Consider the following 17197-nt stretch of genomic DNA (forward strand, 5'->3'; position numbering starts at 1 on the left):
TCACCACGTGCAATGATTAAAGTAAGTAAATGATAATAGAAAAATTGGTGGAATGAAATATGGCAGGTAGCGAGAATACCCTAACAAAACCCACGGATACGATCTTGTACACCACAAACTTACTTGACCCACCGAAGGAAGAGCTCTATCACTGAGCTACTGTGCCAAGTGATTGAAGCAAGTCAATGATAATAGAGGAGTCGATGGAATTGAAAGTTTGAAGAAGCAGGAGTACCCTGACAAAACTCACGGATTCGATCTTGTCCATTACAAACTTACTTTTCACACCTGACAAAGCACTCTAGCACTGAGCCACCATGTGCAATGATTAAAGTAGGTCAATGATAATAAAAAAAATTGTGGAGTGATATGTGACAGGAAGCGAGAATACCCTGACAAAACCCACGAATATAATCTTGTAAACCACAAATTCTCTTGGCCCATTAGAAGATGCGCTGTACCACTGAGCCACTGCGTCCAATGATTAAACAAGTCAATGATAATAGAGGAATTGGTGGAATAAAAGTGGGAAGACATGGGAGTACCCTGAGTAAACCCACGGATACGATCTTTTTCACCACAAACTGAATTAGCCCACCAGAGGAAGCGCTCTACCACAGAACCACTGTGCCCAATGATTGAAGCAAGTCAATAATAATAGAAGAATTGGTGGAATGAAATATGGGAGGAAGCGGGAGTAAACTGACAAAACCCACGGACACGATCTTGTACTCCACAAACTTGCTCGTACCATCAGAGGAAGCGCTCTACTACGGAGCCACAGCGCCCAGTGTTTATGGTAAGTGAATGATAATAGTGGAGCAAAAAGTGGGAAGAATCCGGAGTACCCAGAGAAAATCCACATATACGATTTTGTCCAGTACAAATTTACTTGGGTAGGGATCGAAACAATAAGTATCCCACTCACCAGAGGAAGCGCTCTACCACTAAGCCGCCTCGACCAATGATCATAGCAAGTCAATGTTAATAGAGGAATTGGTGGAATGTAATGTGGGAACAAACGGGAGTACCCTGAGGAAATCCACGGATACGATCCTGTCCACCACACAACCTAATTTCCTGGGGAACGAAACAATAAGGAGCCCACGCAGAAGAGGAAGCGCTCTACTACTCAGCCACCGTGCCCAATGAATAAAGTAAGTCAGTGATAGTAGAGGGATTGGTGAAATGAAATGTGGGAAGAAGCGGGAGTATCTTGAGAAAACCAACGAATACGATTCTGTCCCAACCCAACTAACTTGGCTGTGGTTCGAAAAATTAAGGACCTCACGCACGAGAGGAAACGCTCTACCACTGAGCCGCCTCGACCAATGATCATAGCAAGTCAATGTTAATAGAGGAATTGGTGGAATGTAATGTGGGAACAAACGGGAGTACCCTGAGGAAATCCACGGATACGATCCTGTCCACCACACAACCTAATTTCCTGGGGAACGAAACAATAAGGAGCCCACGCAGAAGAGGAAGCGCTCTACTACTCAGCCACCGTGCCCAATGAATAAAGTAAGTCAGTGATAGTAGAGGGATTGGTGAAATGAAATGTGGGAAGAAGCGGGAGTATCTTGAGAAAACCAACGAATACGATTCTGTCCCAACCCAACTAACTTGGCTGTGGTTCGAAAAATTAAGGACCTCACGCACGAGAGGAAACGCTCTACCACTGAGCCACCGCGGCTAATGATTAAAGCAAGTCAATGATAATAGAGGAATTCATGGAATTTAAAGTGGGAAGAGGCGGGAGTACCCTGAGAAAAAGCACGGATACGATATTGCCCATCACAAACTTACTTGACCTGAGATCGAAACAATAAGGACCCAACGCACCAGAGTAAGCGTTCTACCATTGATCCAGTACGCCCCACAACAAGAGCGAAAAAATTGGAAGTTACTAGGAAACATTTTAAGAAGCAATATCTTTCAATGGTAAAGACCACTGCTCGATGATCGTCTTTTAATAACTCCATGAGCAGAAAAGACTGATTCGTCTCTCTCCTATTATGTCCTTTTAATACCATATATGTTATCCAGATATTATCCTTTATTCGTCAACTGGATGTAATCAGTTATCCGAATGTTATATTATAAATATATTATCCTTTATCTTAATTTTATAAATTATCCGGATAAATATATTATCCGAATATTATCCGACATCCAGATATTATCAGTTATCCGTCATCCGGATATCATGCGTTATCCGGATGTTATCCGTTATCCGTCATCCGTTTTGTTATCCGTCAACCAGATATTGCAAATCCGGAAAAGTTTCTATCCGATATCAGAATAAAAATTATCCAGATGTGGCCATCCCTAATCAGCATCGTGAGAAGCATACACGGACTAAATGTCTTCAAAGTCTGCTACACAAGAACAGGGGCGGACCCAGGTGGAGATCATGGCAATTATCCCCCCAGGAAGGGAATCTTTCTCATTTTATATATAAATAAAACACATTCCGTAGTTTGGAGCTCTTAAAAGTAGCTCTAAGTAGGAGTATTATCAACCACCGAGACCCCAGAAGTGCATTGTAGATCCTCCCCTGGACAAGAGAATGGGAAGCACTTATTATTCACATTTAGTTAGCACATCTCAACAAATAAACAATATTTTCATTAACTTCCACCTACTACTGCATTCTACTGAACTGTAACGACTTTTTATGTTTAAAGATAATTATTCATTTTTCAATAATTCTAAATGTTTATAAGTTCAGTATTTACCATGAAGAAAGTCAACTAGAAGTGTTTTTTTTTAACGAAGAAATAACAACATGAACTGTGAAATATCTTTTCACAAACTGTCGAGAGTTGAAAGTCGACAAACTTTACTTTTTCGTTTACCGATTACCTCGAAACCACTGTAGCCAGAATTAGCCCAGAATAGGGGACTTATATTAAGAAAATGAAAATCTCAGGAAAATGCAGAAGTATTTGGTCTGAGAGAAAAAAGGAATGGAATCTCTAATTACCAGTTCTGTTAGTCTTGTAGCTCTTCGTCCGTACCAAAGTACTGATAGAAATTTGCCCAATGAATTATGACTATTTTGTAGAACATTTCACTCTAATATCACAGGAAATGCATCTTCCGGCTTGCTTGGTTGTGAAAAGTTATAGAGTGTATTGGTATACTATGCAAAGTATGTGTACTGTCGTTGATTTGTGATAACAATCAGAAACAGAAGTAAAAGGTAAATTGCACTAATAGATGTCTCTTAATTTTTGTATTCAAGGGGAGACGGAAAACCTACTTTTTTCTTAACATTTGTTTTTCTTGAAATTTCTATTCGGGTTCACACCCTTCAAACTCAACATTGAATACGGAAATGGGGAACTTATTTAGAATTTGATTGTTGATTGCAGTATATTTCAAGCATCACTTCTCGGACCTGAGCATGTGATGTGTCGATAAATCGCTATCGTCGATTTCTATATTATCATATATCAACATTCGATATCGCAAATATATGGACATGAATATATCATTCTAAATTTTCGATATCGATGTTCGTGGGGTGGCGAGGTATAAGGGACCCCTAAGACTTGCGATGGATGAAGAAATTAAACTTACTTTTTAATATTGTTTTCTAAAAATAATATCTTCATTACCACAAATTGCAATGTAAATATATCCACTTGCAAATTTGCAATATTACATGGTATAATTTCTTAGGCGCCAGAACTTTTCTGTTCCCTGAAAAAAAAATAGCTTGCAAAAGCAAGTGCTTCGAACTTTGAACTAGATTTTACCATAAGAAAGTTTTTCTTATTTCTCTCTCATGGAGATTTCCACCCCTTTTGGCCTTTGGGACCGCTCATTGACAAAACGTGCACACATGACCGCTATATGCATTCATACTCTTAGGCAGATTCAGAGATTTTGAAAAGGAAACGACTTTTTAGTAATAATAATAGTAATAATAATAATAATAATAATAATAATTATTATTATTATTATTATTATTATTATTATTATTATTATTATTATTATTATTATTAACAATGGGGTTTACATCTAGGGTCCCATTTCTTTATCTTGCATGGGACGGACGCAAGTCTGCTACGCCACTACTGTCCCCTATTCTGTGTTTGTCTCTTTTTCGTTTCGTTTAGCTATTTATTTTAGTGTTGTGAGGCTTTTATATGAAACCTTTATATTATATAACTTTTTCTTTTTATGAGTTTCTTTTTTGGGTGGGGAGGGGGGAAAGAGAGAAATGCTTGTTTCTTATGTCTGTTTCTTACCACTCATCTTGTTTGAACTGCTTAAATAAGTCATTTTGTAACTTTTGATGTCATCCAACTCCGTCATAATAATAAAATTGTCATTCTTAACAATTTGTTTTATTCTCTTATTTGCAGTTTGCCGCGCTGATATATTTGTGACAAAATTGAAGTTTAGTCCAACGCCTTTCGAATTTGCAACGAACTCAACCACCGAGCTGTTTTGGTTGCCTGCTATTGCAGGAAAAGGAGAATTGCAGGTGGTAATGCACTATTGGAGTCGTATATACAACAGTAATCATTCAGTTATCATTCCATTTTTACTTCTAACTTCGTTACATGAAATATACAGAAATACTTATTATGGTTATGTTCTAATTTAAAGTTATGAAAAACAGAAGTTACTATTTAAATAAGATCTAAAATTGAATAAGCAAACTTGTTTTTATCGTTGTGAATTCCTAACAAAATTAAAACTTGCGACCACGTGCACACTGACAGGTTTTTAAATATATCTATCAACCGTATTTTACTGACTATAAGAGACACCTTAATTTTTAAGCACTTTCCTTAAATGCCGTAACATTTTTACCATTTTTATTATTAGGTTCCAAAGCCAGACTAAAAGAAAACCTTGAGCTCCTCCGTGGCTAAGCGGTTAGCGTACGCGTCTTTGGCGTGGGAGACCCGGGTTCGATTCCCGGCGGGAGCTCATGTGGTTCGGATTCCACGTTAATCAGTAGGTCCACGTCTCATATAGCCTCGCTGCTGAACGGGACGTTAAACTCAACTCAAAATTAAAAGAAAACCTTAATTTATAAAACTGAACTGACCTTTAAAATCCCTGAAAATCGTGATTCGAGCGTGACGTCATGGGTTGTCGACTAACAGATTCACTGGCTAGTTCCGTCATCGCATGTTAGAGGGGCTTCGGTTTACATCTTCTTGCTGAGTTTACGATCTGTATATTCTAGTCTGTGATCCTGGGCTTGTGATGGCGGGCAGGAGGAGACAATGTTAACAAGCTTGTGAATCCCCACAACTACGGTTCCCAGACGTCCCAGTATTCCGGGACAGCGCTGGTTTCCAATGATAAAATTAACTGTTCCGAGAAAGGCTTTCAGGACGCCTGTTTGTCCCGGTTTCTCGTTCTTCAGATTGAAAAAATTCAACCTACAGGAACTAGTATGTTCCGCCTAAAAACTGAAGTTTTCGGGAGATTTGTGTAGCCAGATCATTTTACTAAAAAAAGTTTGAAAATCATATTCATTCTTCCGTCCTATGGGCTATTTAGTCTTCAGAGGGAGAAGAAAGGATTTTAAAAATATGACAATAGTTTCTTCAATATCACTTTCAACAGAAAGGAACTTTTTCTTTCGGTGATGGGCTGTAATCACAAGTTATTCTATACTTAAATCGGTAGCGCGCCCTGCTTCATTTTAAAATCTGTAATCAACAATGTTGATGCTGGTCTCAGCCGCTGCATGTTAACCGCATTTAAGCTGTCGATTTCGTCTTGTGCCGTTTACAATCAGGCGTTTTATCCAGTCCAGTAAGTACACTATCCATATCTTTGAAAAGGATCTAACTTTATCAGGGGAGTCGAGGGACTCGAGGGAATAAAAATAATGACTCGAGGGAGTCGAGAGACTACAAATATTCACTGGAGGGAATCGAATGACTAAAAATATTAATTCATTCAGGGAGGAAAAATATTCATTGGAGGGAGTTGAGGGACTAATATTACTAATTTATTCGGGGGAAGGAATATTCACTGTAGGGAGTAGAGAGACTAAAAGTATTAAATCATCCGAGAAAGGAAAAATATTCACTGTAGGGAGTCGAGAGACTAAAATAATAATTCATTCGAGAGAGGAAAAATATTCATTGGAGGGTGTTGAGGGACTAATATTATTAATTCATTCGGGGGAAGGAATATTCACTGTAGGGAGTAGAGAGACTAAAAGTATTAAATCATCCGAGAAAGGAAAAATATTCACTGTAGAGAGTCGAGAGACTAAAATAATAATTCATTTGAGAGAGGAAAAATATTCACTATAGGGAGTCGAGAGACTAAAATATTAATTCATTCGAGGGAGGAAAAATTTCACTGTAGGGAGTCGAGGGACTAAAAGTGTTCATTCATTCGATGGAATAAAAGTATACACTCAAGGGAGTCGAAGGAGTAAAAATATTTACTCCAGGGAGAAAAAATAATGACTCGAGGGAGTCTAGGAAGTAGAAATTTTCATTACAGAGAGTCGATGGACTAAAAATATTCATCCAATCGAGGGAGTAAAAATATTCACTCCAGAGAGTCGAGGAACTCTCTCGAGGGAGTCGAGGAATTAAAAATATTTACTCGAGGAAGAAAAATAATGACTCGAAGGAGTCGAGGCAGAACAGATAGTCACTTGAGAGTGTCGAGAGACTAAACATATTCACTCGAGGGAGTCGAGGGAATAAAAATATTTACACAAGGGAGTAAATCCCTTCATGGAGTCGAAGGAGTAAAAATATTATACCAGGGTATCGCGGGTGTAAAAAAAAGACAACTCGGCGGAGTAGAGGGAGTAAAAATAACTACTCGAGGGCGTCTAAAAAGTAAAAATTATCACTCGAGGGAGTCGATACAGTAAAACTAATCACTCGAGGGAGTTGAGGTAGTAAACATAATCACTCGAGGGAGTCAAAGGAGTAAAAATGTCTATTCGAGGGAAGCTAAGGAATAAACCTAATCACTCGAGGGAGTCGAGGGAGTAAAAGTATTAATAAGAGGGAGTCGAGGATGTAAAAGTATTCATTGGACGAAGTCGAGGGACTAGAAATAGTCGTCCACTCGAGGGAGTAAAACTATTCACTCGAGAGAGTCTAGGACTAAAAATATTAACTCGAAAGAGTCGACAGAGTAAAAGTGTTCACTGGAGGGAGTCGAGGGAGTAAAAATATTTACACAAGGGAGTAAATCAGTTGATGGAGTCGTAGGAGTAAAAATATTCACACGAGGGTATCGCGGGAGTAAAGAAAAACAACTCAACGGAGTAGATGGTGTAATAATAATCACAGGAGGGAGTCGAGGGAATGAAAATATTTACTCGATTGAGTCAAGAGAGTGAAAGTGTTCACTGGAGGAAGTCGAGGGAGTAAAATATTTACACAAGGGAGTAACTCACTTGATGAAGTCGAAGGAGTAAAAATATTCACTCGAGGGTATCGTGGGAGTAAAGAAAAACAACTCGACGGTGTGGAGGGAGTAATAATAATCACAGGAGAGAGTCGAGGGAATAAAAATAACTATTCGAGGGAGTCAAAAAAGTAAGAATTATCACTCGAGGGAGTTGAGGCAGTAAAAATAAACACTCGAGGGAGTCGAGGGAGTAGAAATATTCACTCGAGAGACCGAAAATAATGACTCGAGCGAGTGGAAGGAGTAAACATAAGCACTCGAGGGTGTCGAGGGAGTAGAAACATTTACTCGAGCGAGGAAAATAATGGCACGAGGGAGTCAATGGAGTAAAAATAATCGCTAGAGGGAGTCCCTCGACCACCACGAGTGAATATTTTTACTTCCTCGACTCTATCGAGTCAATGTATTTACTCCCTCGATTCCCTCGAGTGTTTATTTTTACTCCCACGAGTACCTACTCTTGTTTTTACTAACTCGACTCCCTCGATTGAATGTCTTTACTTCCTCGACTCCCTCTTGTAATTATTTTTACTCCCTCGATTCCCTGGAGTTAATATTTTCACTCCCTCGGGTGATTATTTTACTCCATCGACCACCGCGAGCGAATATTTTTATTCCGTTGACTTCTTCGCGTGATTATTTTCATCTCCTCGACTCCCTTGAGTTAATATTTTTTCTCCCTTTAATGGTTATTTATAATTCCTCGACTCCCTCGAGTGAATATTTTACTCTCTCGTCTCCGTAGAATGACTATTTTTACTCCATCGACTGCCTCGAGTTATGACTTTTACTCTTTCTTCTCACTCGAGTGAACATATTTACTCCCTCGACTCTCTCGAGTGATTGCTTTTACTCCCTCGTCTCCCTCTAGTGATTATTTTTATTCCTTCTTCTCTCTCGAGTGAATATTTTACTCTGTCAACTTCCTCAAGTGATCTTTTTACTTACTTCCTGACTCTCTCGAGTCAATATATTTACTTTTTCGTCTCCCTGAGATATTATTTTTACTCTTTCGACACCCTCGAGTGGATATTTCTATTCCCTCGACTACCTCGAGTAATAATTTTTACTCCCTGTACTCAATCGAGTGATTAGTTTTACTCCCTCAAGTCATCAGTTTTACACCGTAGAGTAAACATTTTTACCACTTCGACTCCCTTGAGTTATGATTTGTACTCCCTCTACTCCGTTGAGTGTTTATTTTTACTTTCTCGACCCTCAATATTTTAACTCTCTCGAATCCCTCCAGTGATAATTTTTACTTCCTTCAGTAGTTATTTTTACTCCCTCGACTCCTTCGATTCATTATTTCCTACTTCCTTTGAGTCAATAATTTTACTCTATAGACTACCTCGAGTGAACATTTTTACTCCCTCGACTATCCCAAAAAATATTTTTAGACACTCGACTCCCTCGAGTCATTATTTTTACTCCCTCTACTTCCTCGAGTGAATATTTTTACACCCTCGACTCCCTAGTGTTATCATTTTTACTCCCTTGACTCCCTGGAGTGAATAATATTACTCAGTCCAGTGTCGACTGATTTGTTTTAGTTCTCTCAACTTCCTCGAGTGATTATTTTTACTCGCAAAACTCCTTCGAGTGAATATTTTTACTTACTGGAGTGAATATTTTTCTCTGTTGATTCCCTCGAGTGATTATTTTTACTCCGTCGACGCCCGATTGATTTATAAACTTCCTCGTCTGATTAAGGTGATTGTTTTTACTCTCTTGGCTCCCTCGAGTGATCATTTTACTGCCTCGACTCTTTCAAGTAAATATTTTACTCCCTCCACTCCTTCGAGTGGTTATTTTTAATCCATCAACTGCCTCGAGTAATTGTCTTTACTCCCTCGAGTCATTATTTTAATACCTCGACCCCCTAGAATGAAACTTTTTATCCCCTTACTCCCTTAGGTGATTGTTTTTACTCCTCCGACTTCCTCGAGTGAATACTTCATCGACTCCTTCCGGTGATTATTTTTACCCCATTGATTCCCTCGAGTTATTATTTTTACTTCCTCGAGTCATTATTTTTACTCTCTTTAGTGAATATTTTTACTCACAGAACTCCCTCAAGTGATGAGTATTACTCCCTCAGCCTCATGGAGTCATTATTTTTAGTCCCTTTTAGTTCATATTTTTTACTCTCTGGACTCCCGTGAGTGAATATTTCTTCCCTCGAATGAATGTTACTTTCAGTGCCTCGACTCCATCCAGTAAATAGTTTTACTACCAAAACTCTATCGAGTAATTGTTTTTACTCCCTGGACTGTTTCTAATGATTATTTTTACTACCTCGACTTCTTCGAGTGAAAATGTTTACTCCGTCGACTCTCGAGTGATTTCTTTAACTCGTTCGACTCCCAAGAGTGAATATTTTTACTCCCTTGACTCGCGTGAGTGATCATTTTAAGACCTCGACTCCCTCAAGTTGTTATTTTTACTCCCTCGACTCCCTCGGGTCATTATTTTTATTCCCTAGAGTCATTATTTTTACTCCCTCGAGTCATTATTTTTACACCCTCGACTCCCTCGAGTGACTGCTTTTACTCCCTCCACTGTTTCAAGTGATTATTTTTATTCACAGGACTTTCTCGAGTGAATATTTCTACACCCCCACTCCGTAGGGTGATTATTTCTACTTCCCCGACTACCTCGAGTTATTATTTTTACTCCCTCGACTTCCTCGAATCATTGTTTTTACTCTGTCGAGTTAATAATTTTACTACCTGAATATTTTTGCTCCCTCCAGTGAATTTTATTTTCAAAGCCTCAACTCTGTCCAGTGAATAATTTTACTCCATTGACTCCCTCGAGTCATTATTTTTAATCCGTCGACACTCTCGAGTGAATGTTCTTATTCCCTCGACGCTCTCGAGTGAGTATTTTTTACTCCCTGGACTTGCTCGAGTAATTTTTTATACTCCTTCCACTCCCTAGATTGAATATTTCGATTCTCTTGAGTGAATAATTTTACTCCGTCGAGTCTGGAGTGATTTTTTAACTCCCTCGACTCCGTCGAGTGGTTATGTTTACTCCCTCGAGTCCTTAGAGTGGATTTCTTTACATCCTCAAGTGAATAGTTTTACTGCTTGACTCCTTCGAACGACTATTTTACTCCCTAGACTTCCTAGAATGATTATTTTTACTCCGTAGAGTTTTGAGTGACCTTCTTAACTCCTTCGACTACCTAGAGTCATTATTTTTACTCCCTCAACTTGCTCGAGTGATCATTTTACTCCCTCGACTCTTTCGAGTCAATACTTTTACACCCTCGACTCTCTCTACTGATTATTTTTACTCCATCGACTCCCTCGAATGATTATTTGTAGGCCGTCGACTCCACCTAGTGATTATTATTATTCCTGCGACTCCCTCGAGTGATTATTTTTACTCCCTCGACTTCGCCGATTGAGTATTTATTCCCTCGACTCACCCTCTGTTAATATTTTTACTCCCTCGACTCCCTTGTGTGAATATTTATACTCCCTCGACTTACTCGAGTGAATATTTTTGTCCATAGACTAACTCAAGTGATTATTTTTACTCACTCTCGCCCACCCATCCACCTACCCTAACAGAAGTAAAATAATGAAAGTGACATTCTGTACTTCAAAAGCAATAGGTATTACTTACGATTGTAATGTAATAGTTCTAGGACCCTGTTTAACTCTTCAATGAACAATGATTTTAAGTGGGATAAACAGTCTTCATCACTCTAAAAGTGAACACTTCCTCTCATTTGAAAAAATTGAACCACTTGCACGTCATTATGATTGTGATGTCGATAGTGTAGAGGTGGAACTGAAACTTCTCCCAAAAGTTTTGAAACGTTATGAGGAGGAAAAGCAATGCAAAATTACCTCCGTTTCTCAGTTTACTGAAGTAATGGATCGTTTCAAAATTGCTTTTCATGAAATTCACAAATTAGCCGTAATGCTGTCACCATTCCTGTCTCTAGTTCACCATGTGAGCGTTCTTTCTCGTGTCTTAGACGGGTTGAAACATACCTAAGAAATTGAATGGCAAACGGTCGCCTAAGCGATCTTTGTTTCCTTTCAGTACAAAGAAAACTTGTAATGAATATTGCTGTAGAGGATGTGGTAAACGTATTTCATGCTGGACATAATCGATGCATTGCATTTCATTAAAGTGCAGGTATAAAAATTTATTGTAAGCTTGTTCGTAAGCTCTTCATAGTTTACAATACATTGTTGTTTCTGTGGATCATGATGAAGTTTTGTTAATTGCTATTTACTTCTTTATATAATTTATATTTTTTAAAACGAATTTCAGTTTCAAAGATTTCTGTGTAAGGTATAATCAGTGTTTCTTCCAGACCTGTTTTTGGGGGGCACTGCCCCCCGGAACTCTGAGAGTGCCCCCTAGAGGAGACCAAAATAACACGTCTATAATATAATAATAAATAGAATAGTATCAGCAGCGTCAACCGGAATACTAACAAGGGAACCTTCCGAAAATGATAGTTACAGTGAAAGATGTGGCCTATGCCAATTGAAAGAGCTGTAACAGACATGAGCATTCCCAAAAAATTAGCTGCCCATAGCAATAGGTTCAAGAAATATAGGGAGTGGAAGTTCGGGAAACAGCAAGGTTGGACAAGGGGGAAAAGTGCAAATTCCGCAAAAAAAGGGGGGGCACGGCAAAATACAATGCTGACAAGTGATGTATAGAAAGAGACTTGCCACAGTAGGGAACAAATGAATTCATGAATTCCACCAGTAGGGTTAACAGTGTTGCCAACTGCAATAAAAGTACATGTTTTGCAAAGAGCACTATATGAAGTGAGTGCAATATTCAGTGTCATGTAGAACATAAGATATGACGTGTATAATCAGTGGTATAATCTAACAAAAGAGAATAGAAAAAAGAGAAGTACGAAAAATACGGAAAAGACGAAGTTGACCATAATGCGCCACATTTGATCACGAGTTGTGCATATTAGAATGAACAAAACAAGAAGCACCGTCTATGCAGGAAACCGACGTACCTAGAGTCGAAAAGAAAACGAGTTCCAAAGTTTGCAACATTGGCCATGAAAATCCAGACAATTCTAATATAGTTAGGCCACTCGCTTCACAGAAAGAAAATTCCGGCAACGGGCATCACTCGGAATGCATCAATGCTAGAGTGATTGAGGCAATGTCAAGTCGGGGAACATGAAATGGTTAGGTTGAGCCAACAACCTATAATAGAAGTAAACGTTATGTCATGGGTCGTATGTGGGAATATACAGGGTGTCCCACCAAACTTTGTGACCTGAAAGATTTGAGAGACAAACAAAAATGTGATGGATCCAGTTGTGCAGGAATGTACCAATGTCAGGGGGTGATAAAAGTCTGTGAGAAGCAAGTGCCCCCAGGATCCCCATCACAGGGCCCCAGGAGCCAACTTCAAACGTTCAAATGGCAACAGGGACCGAGCGGTACCTCTCTCGATAGATCATGGAATGTGCAACAACACATTTAGGAAACATTTGCTATATGAAGCATGTTTTCCAAATGGCCGCCACAAATATATGTTGTGTCTTAACATGGCATCGAATATTGTGATCTCAAATTTCTGCGAAGCGAAAAGAGATGTTGCAAATCCAATTGCACAGAAATGTACTCATGTCGAGGGTCAAGAAAACTTTGTAAGAAGCAAGTCCCCCAGGGTCCCCATCATAAGGCTCGAGGGATCAACCGCAACATTTCAAATGGGAACAGGGGCGGATGATATTTCTCTGGATAGATACAACACCGCTTATAAGAAACATTTGCCATATGAAGCACGGGTTTCAAAATGGCCGCCAAAATGCACGTTGTTCTTGTCACCGAACAGATATTTTTGGCGGCCATTTTGAAATCCCGTATAGTTAATATTTCTGATATTCGTTGTTGCATATTGCATGATTTATCGAAAGAAATATACCTCAACCAATGGTGCTACTAGAAATGTTGAAGTTGGCCCCTGGGACCCTATGATGGGGGACTTGGGAGCACTTGCGTCTCACAGAAGTTTCTCGCCCGCCTGCACAACTGGATGTGTCACATTTTTTCGCTTTGAAACTATTTCAGTCGCAGAGTTAGGTGGGACACTCTGAATATATCATATAGGCGGTGATAGTACTGCAGACAGCAACACATAGCAGATCAAGCCTTTGATTATGTTTGCTTTCTACAGGTGTGGATATGTGATAGAAAGACCACCAAAGGTTCCGACACCTCTACAGTACTGTTTCGAAACATTCACAGGCGATCATTGTACCATGTGTGACGGATTGGCAGTATTCCGCTGTGCTCACTGCAAATGTACCTTTTGTTTGGACCATTGTCTCATCGAACAATTGCACGTACAATGTGGACGAGCATGTACAAATGATGCGAAGGCTAATGCCTCTTGCCGTATTTCTTTTTGTGAAGCGAGTGGCCTAACTATATTAGAATTGTCTGGATTTTCATGGCGTGCTGCCAACTTTGGATCTCGTTTTTCTTTTCGACTCTAGGTACGTCGGTTTCCTGCATAGTTGGTGCTTTCTTGTTTTGTTCATTCTAATATGCACAGCTCGTGATCAAATGTGGCGCATTATGGTCAACTTCGTCTTTTCCGTATTTTTCGTACTTCTGTTTTTTTCTATTCTCTTTTGTTAGATTGTACCACTGATTATACACGTCATATCTTATGTTCTACATGACACTGAATATTGCACTCACTTCATATAGTGCTCTTTGCAAAACATGTACTTTTTATTGCAGTTGGCAACACTGTTAACCCTACTGGTGGAATTCATTTGTTCCCTATTGTGGCAAGTCTCTTTCTATACATCACTTGTCAGCATTGTATTTTGCCGTGTCCCCCCCTTTTTTTTGTATCGGAATTTGCACTTTTCCCCCTTGTCCAACCTTGCTGTTTCCCGAACTTCCACCCCTTATATTTCTTGAACCTATTGCTATGGGCAGCTAATTTTTTGGGAATGTTCATCTCTATTACAGTTCTTTCAATTGGCATAGGCCACATCTTTCACTGCAACTATCATTTTCGGAAGGTTCCCTTGTAAGTATATCCCCCGGAACATTGATTCTGAAAGAAACATTGGGTATGATCAAACAATCATGCTGACGAATAGGCCTTTGCTGTTGCACATAGAGATCACGTCAAAAAATCTAATGTGCACAAATTAAGAATATATGAGAGAAAATATAAATGATTTATACTTTTTGTCTCTTGCTTTCTTGTAATAAATCCTTCAAAGATAAAAATGTTTGCAGTAGCCTATTTTATTCTTGTTTTACTTTACCTACTTATTGTGTATTCTATGTTATTAACGAAAGGTAGAGTATATCTGTTAGTCTGTGTTGTTTGAACTTTCTTTTATTTCTTTGCATTCATATTCATTCTTGGAAAGAGAGGAGGTAAAGCTCTCTTGGACTTCATCGACTACACAGTACACGCCGCTATTATTGTTTAAACAAACTGGTAGTGTGTCTGCAAAGCGGAATTCCGTAGGTCGAGCTTATAGCCACAAACTCCCGCAGCCCGTCCTAAGTCCTGCATTTCTTCAGTCCCACCAGACGAATGCCGGAATTGTACCTTCTATAAGGCCAAGACAGCTGTTCTCCACATCCTTGTTCCTCCCCTATTTCGGTCTAAGCCTTAGCTAACTAAAGAGTATAAAAATGGAAACTCAATTATTGTCAAAAACGTCTACATTGCCCAGTTCTCATTTTCATTGTTCGCCCACCCAGCAACTAGGTCCGCTTTTTCCGCCCGCCTCATCAAACGTTTCTGGCGCCGTCCCTGGCTGTGTTCATAGGTCATGTTTCCTTTTTCATTCCTTCCTCTCCTCTCACTCAGAATGCGTTGTTACCAAACTTAACATTTTAAGGGGCTTAGAAAAATTCGGACATGAAATTATATTTTGGAGAAGTGTACCTAATCCTACATTTGTGCTTTTCTTTCTCACATCCTGTTTAGTTGCGATATTTTATGTTAAAAACGTCTTTGAAATGATTGCTTCATGTAAATTTATTTTCTGACTCTCTCTTTTTATAATGTTCTAACATATCCTTTTGCCTGATATTTGATGTTTGATAATAACCTTCGTCTGCTGTTGTGCTAATCTATTGCAGGTGTGTTATTATGTATTATGAATTACGCATGACACTATATAATCATTGTGTTCTATCATGTCAACCTGCTTTTTTAATGTACAGCAAATGCAATCGTTTATTAGACCTCCAGATTATGTAAGTGTCAGAAGCCTTATAGAAGGGTTGTGTTAGTCCGTCCGTCTCTCTGTCTATTTATTAATAGGTATCAGAACAAAAAACGATAAGAAGTGTCGAAAAACTCTTTCCTTCAATCGTTTCAGCGTCCGAAGAATATGTTTCATCTCTATTTTTAACCCACTATCCAAACCGGAAAGGGTACCGCCACAGAATAAAAGTGGTAATAGATAACGACAAGCGTTTTTCTGTTTGGAATTAATTCAGCGCCTTAAGAGAACATATAAACATACATAACACTCTACGGAAACCGAAAATGATTTAAATTTAAAAGTATTTCCTGTTTTAATCTTGATTTACATAGTGCAAAAAAACAGTTAGATACCTCGAAGCGGGTTTCCGTAACCAATTCTGTGTCTTAAGAATAGTTCCCATCTCTTCCATCAATCGTCTATCTACACCAGAAGTGCTAGAAATTAACTCGTTCCGACGTTGATCACCATAAGACAAAAATGGTAATAGACAGCGCAAAACTTTTTTTTTAATCTACTTAGCGTCCCATTAATAGTTCCATCTCCTACATTGACTCTCAAACTGAAAGTGTTAGAAATAGTCTATTACCGAGTTTAACTTCAATCGCCATAGAACAGAAATGATATTTGACCATTAACTAACAGCAATAAGAAAGGATTGCACCTTCTTCTCTATCTCTCTACGAAGTCCAGGAGTAGCAGAAATTTTCTACTTAACAAGTTTTATCTCTCATTATTTCACTGTTGTACCTGGAAGTTAAAGATTAGCTTCAATATTGAATTCATATAGTTTACAACTCTACCGTAGTTCCCCAACTGTGAAACGAAACTCATTTGTTATCTTATTTAAGAAGTTCATATTATTTTCCGTCGATATTAGTGTAACCTCTCAACCTTAAGACTTGTGATTGTAATGTCACTATTCTCAGTTTACCATGCCTATCCCTCTGAAGTGAATTCGAGTGATGACTACGTTCTATCTGAGCTCTTTCATGGCTAAGCGGTTAGCGTACGCGTCTTTGGCGTGGGAGACCCGAGTTCGATTAGCGGTGGGAGCTCATGTGGTTCGAATTCCACGTTAATCAGTAGGTCCACGTCTCATATATACTCGCAGCTGAACGAGACGTTAAACTCAAAATCACTCACTCACATTTTATCTGAGGATCATGGGAAATACAAGTCAGTGTAATTCTGGTAATTTGTATTCTTGGAACCGTTCTCGTTTCAGGTGGAAAATACTTAAGAAGTTACACTCAGTGCTCAAGATCAAAGTAATGTCATGTGACTAAGTAGAAAGTAACGCGGTATTAACGAAAATATATTACCGTCTTAACATTTGTGATTGGCCTTGCGGGCAAAGGAGGTGTTAGAATTTACTGAGGAAAAAAAAAAGAGACAAATTACGGTATCTTGAGAATGAAAGGCCAAAATAAGTTTATATATTTTGTACACTTGTTAAATCACTTGGATGTGGAAATAAATTTTGTAGATAACAGTATATTCATG

The sequence above is a fragment of the Thermobia domestica genome, chromosome 3 (genome assembly GCF_964235325.1).
Source record: "Thermobia domestica chromosome 3, izTheDome1.hap1.1, whole genome shotgun sequence".
NCBI classification, from domain to species: domain Eukaryota; kingdom Metazoa; phylum Arthropoda; class Insecta; order Zygentoma; family Lepismatidae; genus Thermobia; species Thermobia domestica.